Source organism: Mustela putorius, unplaced genomic scaffold, assembly GCF_011764305.1.
Source record: "Mustela putorius furo isolate JIRA1106 unplaced genomic scaffold, ASM1176430v1.1 tig00003834_pilon_pilon_pilon, whole genome shotgun sequence".
NCBI lineage: Eukaryota > Metazoa > Chordata > Mammalia > Carnivora > Mustelidae > Mustela > Mustela putorius.
The window spans coordinates 85,121,760-85,133,137 of record NW_025421987.1 but is presented as its reverse complement, the minus strand read 5'-3'; the positions used below and the strand labels follow the sequence as shown (position 1 = coordinate 85,133,137).

Here is an 11,378-nt window from a genome sequence, read left to right as displayed (position 1 = left end):
CATATTAAGTAGAACTTTCCAAATTTTCTTAAGGTAGAGCGTATTTGTTTTACATTTCCTTTCTGATTGTTTTATTATATCTAGTTCTTGGTATGTTAACTATTTTGCTAGCTTTGTCTTATGTGGTTCGTTTCCTCATGATTTGTGACTCTTGACTGTACAGTCATCTTCAGTAAGAGGTCATTTCAGTGGGAGTTTCATGTGCTTGGGTTGTGAAGTTTCCCTACAAAGAAAATTGTCATTTGCCTCTGACATAGCCTTTGGATTTTTACCAGGTCCAGTCATTTCTGTGTGTGTGTGTGTGTGTGTGTGTGTGTGTGTGTTAAGAATATCCCACATCACATGAGTAGTGCAAATTTAGACTCCATACTGATATGTGACACAGGCTTGGTGTTTCAGTTCCTTGCATATGACCTTTCCTCTGTACCACTGGCCTCAAGTCTTTGGCTACCTTTTTTAGTCTGAGATGGAGGAGTGGATGGCCAACTCAGAGACATGTCAATCTGCAGTCTACTTGCTAATGATGTCAGAAGATAAGCGATGAAAACCTCATTTGGAAAAAAAAAAAGGTGAGAATATGTATCTTTAGGTAATTTAGAGGTCATTTATTATAAACTAACTTACTTTCTTTCTTTCTTTTTTCCTTTCTTTCTTTCTTTTGCCAGAGGGTGAGATAGAGAGAGAGAGCACAAGCAGGGGGAGTGTCAGGCAGTAGGAGAAATAGGCTCCCCGTGAGCAAGAGCCTGACATGGGACTCGATCCCAGCATCCTGGGATCATGATTGGAGCCAAAAACAGACACTTAACTGACTGAGCCACCCTGGCGTCCCCATTTATTATAAACTTTAAACTAAGGTGGATTTTTCCCCCTATGTATCTTTGATCAGTTGTCATCTGAACATGTGAGTTTTTTTTAATTTAAATTCAATTAGGCAACCTATAGTACATCATTAGTTTTTGGTGTAATGTTCAATGATTCATTAGTTGCGAATATCATATTAACATTTCCAGTGACACCATCCCATTATTTCTTGTGCTATCCTATTTTATGTTTGAACAAAACTTCTGGTTACTGGAAAGTTTTTTTAAAAGTCCAAATTTGCATTCTTATAGCTTTCACCACTGGTGTAATTTCAGCCCAATAGAGAATAAAGAATAAGTTATTTCTTTTAAAAAAAATTCTTTATTTTTATTAACATATAATGTATTATATAATGTATTATTTGTATATACAGGTCTGTGAATTGTCAGGGTTACACACTTCACAGCATTCACCATAGCACATACCCTCCCCAATGTCCATAACCCAGCTACCCTCTCCATACACCCCTCCCCCCACAGCCCTCAGTTTGTTTTGTGAGATTGAGAGTCTCTTATGGTTTGTCTCCCTCCAGATCCCATCTTGTTTCATTTTTTCTTTCCGTACCTCCCAAAGTCCTCACGTTGCCTCTCAAATTCTTCATATCAGGGAGATCATATGATAATTGTCTTTCTCTGATTGACTTAATTCGCTCAGGATAATACCCTCTAGTTCCATCCACGTCGCTGCAAAAGGCAAGATTTCATTTCTTTTGATGGCTGCATAGTAGAATAAGTTATTTCTATCTTCTGATAGAATTTTGAAATATTTTTGAACTTTGAAATATTTCAAGACAATTATCATGTGAATGGGGTAATGTTTAAAAATACGAAGCCTGTGAAATTATCAGTCCTCACTGTATCCTTCCGTCACACATTCATCTACCTCCTTGCAGCTCCAGAAATCAGTTTCCTCTGTAACCCTTCTGCTATTACAGACCTGGGGGAGAGAAAATGTTCTTCCCAAAAGAATATGACTTATGGAAAATCTCTGCTGCAGTAGAAAGGGATGAAATCCTTCTTCTGGTCTGATAGAATATGGGACAAAAGAGAGAGGGCAGTAAGTGATAACATTCACATGTGATATCACACACACACACACACACACATTGATTTTCTGCTGAAATCTGTGTGTGTGCATGCATATGTGCATGGTTGGGAGGGGGCTAGGTAGGTTGAGAGAAATGGGAAAAAAAAAGTGCCAAAAAAGCAGAGGAGGCTTATGCCCCATCACTCGTTTGGGATCCAGGAAAGAAACTGCTATTCCCTGTAGCCCCAGACTGGTATGTGGAAGTTGCAGAATACAGAGTTGTTAGGCAGAGAGAGGGCCTGGGTTAGCACTCCTGCCTCTCTTCTGGTCCCTGTGAAATATGAAGGGAACCAGAAATTCCTCAGACAGATGAAACATCTCTGCCGTAGAGGCTTTGGAGTGGACTGTCAAGGCCAGATGGAGGCCCTGTGTGCAGCTCAGAGGGGTCTACAGCCTTAGCGATTGTGGAGGTGGAACCAAGCCAGTGAAGGAAAACTATCAGGGCCAAGACACTAACAAAGAAATTGCCAGTGACAGACTGTAAGCAGCAGGTGCCATCAGAGCACCCAGCAACAAAGAGACAAGGGATGTCACCATGGAGACAAGAGAGGACTCACAGTACCTACACAGGCTGATTGGAGACCCCTTTTCTCCCACTGCCATGAGGTCACAAAAGCCCTGAGTCTACTACTTTGAGAATCTAATGAAAGTTAAAAGACCTTTTGTCCAGCCAGAAAAATGTTCACATGCACTAAATTTTGCATACAGTTTCAGGGTTCACAAGCCATGGACTTTAACTTAATATCCCTTTCTCAGAAACAGTTAAAGAAGCATATAAAAGAGAAGAGGGGCTTACTTTGGTATACTTATTGATTTTAGTGAAATAGTGATCACTATATTGTGCTCTATAAGTCATCTGTTTAAGATTCCATTTAAGAGTTCTGCTGAAGATTGAAGTCAAACTTTACTGACTTAATGTTTTTGGAATTTACCCCTCCCCCCCCAAATTTTAGAAATAAGGAAAATGTTTGTGCTTTCATCAGATACTCCTTTCCTCCATGATTCGTGACTATTACTAACTCTGGTTCTGAAATTACATCTGCAGACTCATTTGTTAACCTTTGATGAAAATCATTCAGGCTTAGAGATGTAAAATCTCTTAAATTAGTTGGGTGTCTTTTTCCTCTTTCCTTATATTTGTTGGTATTCAATTCTTTTGGTCATTTTTGCTTATCTCCGCTCAGCTTAATTATTCTGCCTAATGGAAAAGACAAAAATCTCTTCGCCTTCCAAAAGACACGTGAAAAAGTGCTCCACATCACTTGGCATCCGGGAAATACAAATCAAAACCACAATGAGATACCACCTCACACCAGTCAGAATGGCTAAAATCAGGAAACAACAGATATTGGCGAGGATGCGGAGAAAGGGGAACCCTCCTACACTGTTGGTGGGAATGCAAGCTGGTGCAGCCGCTCTGGAAAACAGCATGGAGGTTTCTCAAAAAGTTGAAAACAGAGCTACCCTATGACCCATCAATTCAACTACTGAGTATTTATCCTAAAGACACAAATGTAGTGATCCGAAAGGGTGCATGCACCTGACTGTTTATAGCAGCACTGTCCACAATAGCCAAACAATGGAAAGAACCTAGATGTCCATCAACAGATGAATGGATAAAGAAGAGGTGGTAAATATATATATAGGAATATTATGCAGTCATCAAAAGAAATGAAACCTTGCCATTTGCAATGATGTGGATGGGACTATAGGGTATTATGCTGAGTAATACTGTCAATTGATTGACTGAGTGAAATAAGTCAATCAGAGAAAGACAATTATCTTATGATCTCCCTGATATGAGGAATTTGAGAGGCAGGGTGGGGGGGGTTGGGGGTAGGGAAGGAAAAAATGAAACAAGATGGGGGATCCGGAGGGAGACAAACCATAAGAGACTCTTTTTTATTATTTTTTAAAGATTATTTATTTATTTATTTATTTGACAGAGAGAGATTACATGTAGGCAGAGAGGCAGGCAGAGAGAGAGGAGGAAGCAGGCTCCCTGCTGAGCAGATAGCCCGATGTGGGACTCGATCCCAGAACTCTGGGATCATGACCTGAGCTGAAGGCAGTGGTTTAACCCACTGAGCCACCCAGGCGCCCCCATAAGAAACTCTTAATCTCACAAAACAAACTTAGGGTTACTGGGGGGAGGGGGCGTATGGAGACAGTGGTTGGGTTATGGACATTGGGGAGGGTATGTGCTATGGTGAGTGCTGTGAAGTGTGTAAACCTGGTGATTCACAGACCTGTACCCCTAGGGCAAATAATACATTATATGTTAATAAAAATAATTAATAAAATAAAATCTCATCTCTTCCCCACGGATGACTCTTACTCATGTATGTATTCTATTCTGAATATATCAAGACATTATGGCAGGAAGAGTATCGACCTTAGAATCAGAAAACATAGATTCAAATCCTGGCTCCATTACATACTAACTGTTTAAATCTGGGGAAAGCTCTTAAATTCTGAGTATTTGATCTCATCGCCAAATGGGGATAATAATACCTCCATTATAGGTTTTTGGATGGTGATTAAAGAGCTGGCGTTTGAAAAGTTAGTTCAGTGCTAGGCATTTTTCATAGGCACTGAGTAAATACTCTCCTTCCTCATTTCAGCATTATTCTCAAGCACTCACTTATTCTGGCCATTAGCCTCCCTTTACTTTTCTTACAAGTTCATGCTACCCTTTTGTTTTTGTTCTTGTTTCTGAGTCCCTTCTTCTCTTGTTTGCGTAAATCCACTGGAGTATTTACTCTGTACTGGGGGCGCAGTGCTCAGAGTCCAAGAGATTCCTAGTAGCCTATTAAATGGTTGAGATTTGGGGGGGTGGCTGGGTGGCTCAGTCAGTTAAGTTCTCAGTCAGAACTCAGTCTGCCTTCAGCCAAGGTCATGATCCCCAGGTCCTTGGGATCCAGCCCCAGGTTAGGCTCCCTGCTCAGTGGGGGTCTGCTTCTCCCTCTACCTCTCCCCACCTCCAGCTTTTGCTTTCTCTCTCTCTCTCTCACATAAATAAAATATTTTTTAAAATAAAATAAATGGTTGAGATTTGGGAAAAAGTTATTGGCCCCAAATATAAAAAGAAAATCAAAAAATCAAAATTAATACATATTTAATTAAATGTCTAATAACCTGAACATCATCAGGTAGCCTATTCCACTCTTACATTGTTATAAATAGCCCCACAAATCTTTATCCACAATTCTGAAAGTTCTGATAATAAAAATTGGGGGGGGGCAGTTTAGGGTGAACTGATTTGGCAGCACAACTAACCTGAACAAACATGTAGCTGTTTATGATCTGTATTTATTCCTCTTAGTGTGACTATTCATACATCTTTTTTTTTCCTGCAGAAATAGAACTGTGTTTGATTATGAATACTGTCCCAAGCCCCCGTGGAAGCATTATGTAGTATATGGTATATGCAATCTATTATTTTAAATCTGAAAAGTTTTGAATTCTGACAGCATATCTACCCAAGGGAATTAGATCAAGAGGTTCGTTCTTGAGTAAATAATATGTGAGATAGGAGTAAGTTTTCATATGTTTACTATAAAGTGTGTGTGTATGTGTGTGTGTGTGATTCCAACATTAAGTGAGATGCTGTAAGTCTCTCTCAGAGGGTGGGAGGGAGAGCAAGAGAGTGAGTAGGAGCATGTGCGAGGATGGACAGTACCCTTAAGAAAACCACACTTAAAAAAAAAACGATTTTATTTATTTATCTGAGAGAGAGAGAGCCAGAGAGACCATGAGTGAAGGTGGGTGGGTGGGGGTGGGTAGAAGGAGAAACAGGCTCCCTGCTGAGCAGGGAGTCAGACCTGCAGGCTGGATCTCGGGACCCTGAGATTATGACCTGAGCTGAAGGCAGCCCCTTAACCGACTGAGCCACACAGGTGCCCCTAGAATATTCTTTTTTTTTTCCCCAGAATATTCTTAATAATAGTACCTACCACTCTAAGTTATCATGGTGATTAAATAAGATAAGCTTATGAAGCATTTAGCACAATTCCTAGCACAAGGTAAGCAGTAAATTATGATTAGCTATAGAAAGAAGTTTGTGCTTCAGTGGAAAACTACATTACCTATAGCACACCCTTCAGGGCTCTCTGATTCTAGCCATGTTTCTTGTCTTTCAGTGATTTTGCGACTCTTGAAAGTTGTTAAGTAGCTGATAGATAGGTGAACTTTGTCCTGTTAGAGATGCAGTTAACTTCCTCCCTATGGAAATATCAATTTTGTCTCTATTTGCAATTCATCTCAATGTTCCTTTATTCCATATAAATATGTGTTCTTTTGACTTTTCCTTTGAACTAGTTATTACATCTGCTTGGTTCCCTCATATCATATGAGGAAAATAAAAATCTTAACACATATTCATTTTTATAACCGTGAGATTCATGATTTTGTATATTTCTGAAATTATCTTTTAACAGTTTTGGAAGTTCCACCAAGATGCCCGATGGAGTCCCCTGACAGAACCAGGTAACATTCATCAATCTCACCAGTGGTGTAAACCTGGGCACATCTTTTTTTGGCTTCCAGAGGTGAATGCAAAGAGGCAGTAAGACTTTGGTGACTCTCTGTTTTTCCAAATTTTAATTTTGTTTTCTACTCATTTTGTTTTCAGTTTGTTTTATCTGATAAATTATTCCTTACTGGAAATTTGGCTTAATGGTCTGACAATTTGATGATTTCTGTAGATGGGTTAATGGGAAGTAGACAGCTTGTCCTGTTGGCTGAAAAATGTCAGACTGGTTTACTTATCTTTTCTGTTTATATGTTTGTTTATTTTGAGTTCTGATCAATTTTCAATGAATTTATATCCACTGTGGACAGAACAAGTCTTTTATATGGACCATGGATTTTTGTAATTTTGTGTCTACTCTTAACCTATGGCTGAGATTTTAAAATATAAGCTCAAAGTTCTATTTGCACTTATTTGTCTGCCATTATGTCTATAGTTCAGAAACGTTTTTACCTCTCATTGTATGAAAGTGAAATATTTTCTATCTCTAGATGACATTACTAAATTTGATTATAAGGCCTCTGTAAGGATCTCTGTTCTGATTATTTTGTAGAAATAAAAACAGATATAAACCGAATATTCCTCATTTCAGAAAATAAGGAAGTATGTCAGCTTGAAGATGATTGGTAAGAGGCTTAGGTAACGTAAAGCTTTGGACTGACACTAAATTGAGTTAATGGATATTTATTGGATGTTCAGACCATTTCTAATCTGAAATACTCATTGCTAAACATCATTTTAAGTGTATATATTTTTGCTTCTTCGTTTTTGTTTTGTAATAACAGCTGACATGTATTGAGTACATAGTTCTATAACATTTATGAGAATTACTTCATTCAATCCTCAAAACAACCTTCTGAAACTGGAACTATTAGTCTTCTACTTTTTAACTTGCCCAAGGTCACCTAGTTAGTAAGAAGCAGAGTTGGAAGGTGAACCCAGGTAGTCTCACTCTAGAGAATGTGATCTTAAACATAAAGCTGAATTCTCTTTGGGCAGTCCTACCATTGGCTAGGCTCTTGAAACCCCTTTGTAAGTTTCTCCCCTTGTTTGTTATGATAGGCCATATATTTGTTTTTGTTTGTTTGTTTGTTTTTATTGAGGAATATCTGACATATGACACTGTATTAGTTTCAGGTATATAAAATAATGATTTGATATTTGATATACTGCAAAATGATCACCACCATAAGTCTAGTTAACATGTTACCATACACAGTTATAAATTTTTTTTCTTGTAATGAGAACTTTAAAGATCTATCCTCCGAGCAACTTTCAAATATGCAGTACAGTATTACTAACTGTAGTGACCATGCTGTACATTACATCCCCATGACTTATTTATTTTATAACTGGAAGGTTTTGCCTTTTGACCCCCTTCACCCATTTCACACTCCCTTGCTTCTTACTTTATATGCTATGAAGGCAATATAAGCATGTTCATTTTTTTCCACTTCGGGAAGTTACAAAGTCAGTGATGCCTATGGCTATAGAATGCTGGGTTATGAGCTGTGCTAATCTGATAAAATGCTGAGGTGGGACATTGCACAGTCATGCCCTCCCATTCTCACAGTGTGAGAAAGAAATAAGAAGCAGCCTCTGATGTCCAGAAGTAATCTAACACTCACAGGCCATCTGTTCTTTTTTTTTTTTTTTTAAAGATTTTATTTATTTATCAGAGAGAGAGGGGGGGAGAGAGCAAGCACAGGCAGACAGAATGGCAGGCAGAGGCAGAGTAAGCAGGCTCCCTGCCGAGCAAGGAGCCCGATGTGGGACTCGATCCCAGGACGCTGGGATCATGACCTGAGCCGAAGGCAGCTGCTTAACCAACTGAGCCACCCAGGCGTCCCCATCTGTTCATTTTAAACCATCTTACGGAATACCAACCTCAGACATGATTATCCTGAGACCAAGATAGAAGAGACAAAACAAGGCTGCTTCATAATTTTGTCTACTCACATATAAGATACCTATATAAAACCACAAAATACCAAATAAAACTCCTCTCTTGCTAAATGAATGGCTATTATTTCTTATGCAATCATTCCTTTGATTTCTGACAGTATTCAATTTTGAACAGATCCTTGCTTCTTTATACTCTCCCAAACCACCCAAGGGAAGACCAAATCCTGTAACAGTTTCTTTTTAATTATGTTTCTTTGAGAGAATCCCATGATTACCTATGATTTTTGTTCTTCCTTGTTGCAATGAGTAGTAAAGGCGGCTTGTTTAACTGCATGTATGTTTTTGCTGGTCTTTGGCAGAAGGGTCTTGGCAAATGGAGTGGTCATTTTCCCCACATTCTTGGCACTGCCATATCCTCAACTACTACTTTCTTCTTTGTTGGTCTAGAGAAAGTCCAAACAATTGAGCATCAAAACAAATATTGATAATAGTGGATTTAACTCTTCGAAAGACATAAGGACCCATGAATATGTTCTGATATAAATGAGTAAAATAAAAGGGAAATGTCTACTTTACATTAGAGTGCCAATGAATAAGCATTAAAGAATTGATGGAACTAGAAAATAATGATTTTGTAAAGATCCTTAAATATGTAATTCATACAAGAATCATTCTGATGAGGAACGGGGTAATTACACAGTCTCAAAGCATCTTTCTGCAGAATGCTTATTAATTACCTATTAATTAACAAGCATGCCATACTTGCTCATTATCTTTAACTACTAATTAACTACTAATTTAATTAACTACTAATCAACTAATTAATTTAACTACTAGTTAACATTTATATCATCAGTAAAGGGACATATTGGCATTGTGCACTTCCTTGACATGCTGAGAAGAACCCAGCATCACTTCTGGGGTATTTCTGCAAAAAATGCATAAATTATAAGTAAATGTTAGACAAATACAGGTTGAGGGACAATCCTCAAAAAATAACTGGCAGTACTCTTCACAAAAGTCAAGATCAAGAAGACAAGGAGATTGAGAAACTCATCCAGATTGAAGGAGACTGAAGCTAAATGCAGGTATTTCTTTTCTTTTTTTTTCTTTTTTTTTTTAAGATTGTATTTATTTATTTGACAGAGAGAGATCACAAGCAGGCAGAGAGAGAGAGAAGGACGCAGGCTCCCCGCTGAGCAGAGAGCCTGATGCAGGGCTCGATCCCAGGACCCTGAGATCATGACCCGAGCCGAAGGCAGCAGCTTAACCCACTGAGCCACCCAGGCACCCCAAAATGCAGGTATTTCTGGGCTTAATCCTGCATCTATAAAAGACATCATTGGGACAAACGCAAAATTTGAATAGGTCTTATAGATTAGATGGTAATCTTGGATTGATGTTAATTTTCTGATGTTGATGGTTATACTGTGATTGTATAGTAGAGTGTCCTCGTTTTTAGGAAATATGCACTGAAATATTCAGGGTTAATGTGTCATCAATTCTGCAACTGTTTCTTAGAAGTATACACAACTGAGGAATCCCAGTGAAGGGTACACAGGAGCTCTTTATTTAACCACATATTTAATTTGAGGTTTTATTTATTTAAATGTTAATAATAAAAAATAATAATTTAAAATATTATTATTTGAGGTATTATTTTTATTTTAATTTAACCTCATTTTTTTAAGAGGAAGAAAGGGAGAAAAAGCAAAAATAAGTCTAAAGTTTCTGCATGTGTCCTCTTTCCTTTAAGCCAGAACTGAGTCATGGGGTATTGGCCTCCAGGAGAAGGCAGCAGATCACTTGGTTAAGTGGTTGGAGACTTTGGTCACAATTTCAGTTATTATTTCTTTTTAATATTAGCAGCTGGTCACATTTTTACTTGTTAAATTTGTATTTAGCCTCTTCTGTGCTTCAACTGGGGATTCATATCACTGATCTATGTAGTTTAATTAATATACAGATATTTAGGATTTACTTGAGACTTACTGAATCTCTTGACATTCTTGATATGTTCTTGGTGTATTCTTAAAAAAATCTTGGTATATATGTGATATATAAAGTCAGGATTATTATATGTTATGTCTCAATATCTTTTCTTTTTTCTTTTTAAAGATTTTATTTATTTGACACACACACACAGAGCACACAAGGAGGGGGAGTGGCAGGTAGAGAGAAACAGGCTGCCAGCTGAGCAGGGAATCCTGATACAAGACTCAATCCCAGGACCCCAGGATCATGACCTGAGCCAAAGACAGACACTTAACCTATTGAGTCACCCAGATGCCCTTAGATTGACTTTATTATCTTGTTTTGCCTGCCAGAGAAATAACCCAATTTCCTTATCATTTTGCATAATTCTTGTAATGAATCCTTATCTGCGCTTTCATTTTTTAAAGTTATCAGTAATAAGCTAGTAGACTAACTACAACCATTTAAAATTTTTTGTCATATACAGGGGCTAAGTTGTTTAAGTGAACAACTCTTGTTGTTTTAAGTTGTTTAAGTTGTCTAAGTTGGTTAAGTGAACAACTCTTGATCTCAGCTCAGGTCTTCACCTCAGGGTCAAGAGTTTGAGCTGCATGTTGGGCTCCACACTGGGTATGGAGCCTACTTTAAAAAAATGGCTAAGATGGTATATTTGGGGCACCTGGGTGGCTCAGTTGGTTAGTTTCTGACTCTTGATTTCAGCTTAGGTCATGATCTCAAGGTGGGATCAAGCCCTGTGGCAGGCAGGCCCTGTGCTGGATGTGGAGCCTGCTTAAGATTCTCTCTCTCGGGGGCGCCTGGGTGGCTCAGTGGATTAAGCCGCTGCCTTCGGCTCAGGTCATGATCTCAGGGTCCTGGGATCGAGTCCTGCATCTGGCTCTCTGCTCAGCAGGGAGCCTGCTTCCCTCTCTCTCTCTGGCTGCCTCTCTGTCTACTTGTGATTTCTCTCTGTCAAATAAATAAATTTAAAAAAAAATTATCAGGTTTGTGTTTAAAAAAAAAA

General features: G+C 38.4%; 1 long non-coding RNA gene across 2 annotated transcripts in view; it reads left to right on the top strand.

Annotated features, from left to right (window-relative positions):
- The window catches only part of LOC106005115, a 31,196-nt gene extending 21,613 nt beyond the window's left edge, over positions 1 to 9,583 (top strand). Inside the window, exons 2-5 of one of the 2 annotated variants that reach the window (XR_001178275.2) lie at positions 461 to 569; positions 6,387 to 6,435; positions 7,032 to 7,104; positions 9,530 to 9,579. This is a non-coding gene — a long non-coding RNA (uncharacterized LOC106005115). Of the gene's footprint in view, positions 1 to 460; positions 570 to 6,386; positions 6,436 to 7,031; positions 7,105 to 9,529 lie in introns of both variants that reach the window. The other variant, XR_006609173.1, reaches the window with a different exon arrangement.
- Positions 9,584 to 11,378: the final 1,795 nt, after the last annotated feature.